We start from the raw sequence: 1,589 nt of genomic DNA, 5'->3' as shown, positions 1-1,589 counted from the left end.
CACGGGGGGTTATGCAGTATTCTTTGGCTCTAATTTGATCGCCTGGAGTGCTCGGAAACAGGCTACTGTGTCACGTAGCAGTACTGAAGCTGAGTACAAGGCTATGGCTAATGCTACTGCAGAGATTATTTGGGTGCAGTCTTTGCTTCAGGAGTTGGGTTTGTCTCAACCACAGCCTCCTATTCTTTGGTGTGATAACATCGGTGCTACATACCTTTCTGCAAATCCAGTATTTCATGCCCGAACGAAACACATTGAAGTTGACTATCACTTTGTACGGGAACGTGTATCACAGAAGCAACTCCAGATCAAGTTTATCTCGTCTAAGGATCAACTTGCAGACATCTTCACTAAGCCTTTACCACTGCCACAGTTTGAGGCTTGTAGGCGCAATCTTACCCTTCTCAGTTCTTTAGAAAGTGGCTAAGATTGAGGGAGGGTGTTAGACTATGTATAACTTCTGTACCTATGTACGTATTGTAACACAACCATTATATATAATGAGATAAGCCACCCCTAGAGGGTTGTGCTGGTTCCCAAAACTTATTGTCTTACAATTGCTATAACTATCAAGCAAGCACTCCACCAAGCATGTTCGTATAGGCCAGGTAGCCCTGATAATCCACTATGGGAGTGCCACAAGATACACGATTTTTTCATCAAAAAGCATTCAGACAATAAGGAATCCTTTTAAGTAAGGAATAAGGAAAAGCCGAGGATAATTATATTCAGCTTAACAGCACAAAACTGGATCACTGTGCTGTCATAACACAGAAGATGAACCTTCAAGCTATCCTAAAGCAAATCCATCAGACTGAATGAATGAACGCAGCAAGGTTTCTCTTGAGAGAATTGACAGCAGATAGCATCTGCAGATTCTTGGTGTCGTGTTTCCAATTGGCGTTGTTAGGAGATGCATCATCCTGTGGCTCCATAGGTGGTTCACTATCCAATGTGCCTACACGCGCACCCTTCTTCCCAGCTTGTTTTCGCACCAAGGTGGCTCTCCTGTACACAACAATACACAGTAAGCATAAATTTAACGCAGTCAAGGTCAAGCAGACTGTACAGTAGCAGGATAGGGAAACGACGACCTCTTGTACTGGGGATCAGTAGGATCCAATGCATACAGGGGAGACGTGAACATGGGTGAGAACCTCTCATCTTTGCTAACATCGATTTCACCAACTTTGTCCTCGACAGAATCCTTGCCCTTCTTGCCCTTTTTAGTCTTGTGTTTTATGTTATCACTTCCGCTTCGGTAGACCCCCTGTAAACACAAGGAGGGCTGAGATTGCCCAATACCCCTTCATAATAAAGGGTAGGATGGGCATAAGATTGCCCCGCCGGCCCGCCCGCCCGCAAAAAAAAAACAGACGGAGGTATACGTATATGAATACAGGCCGGCCGCCCGCCCGGGAGGGAAAAAAATTAAAGCGGCCGCTCGCAGTCAACGCGTTGTCGGTGGCGCCGCGCCGGCCCCACCCCCACGCCCGCCGGCCCCACGCAATCCCACACCCGTCGTGTGGCGTGTCGGCCGCCAATCACGGCGCCCGAGGCGCGCATGCACGCAGGCGGTTCGACGCGCG

The 1,589-nt window shown here is 48.1% G+C and overlaps 1 pseudogene; it reads right to left on the bottom strand.

The window, feature by feature from the left end:
- Nucleotides 1-809: 809 nt before the first annotated feature.
- LOC123129431 (pre-rRNA-processing protein ESF1-like) overlaps nt 810-1,589 on the bottom strand; it is an 18,902-nt pseudogene continuing 18,122 nt past the window's right edge.

This window comes from Triticum aestivum, chromosome 6A (genome assembly GCF_018294505.1).
Source record: "Triticum aestivum cultivar Chinese Spring chromosome 6A, IWGSC CS RefSeq v2.1, whole genome shotgun sequence".
Lineage (NCBI taxonomy): Eukaryota > Viridiplantae > Streptophyta > Magnoliopsida > Poales > Poaceae > Triticum > Triticum aestivum.
Note: the sequence above shows the minus strand (reverse complement) of the source record. Positions and strands in the feature narration are given on the sequence as shown.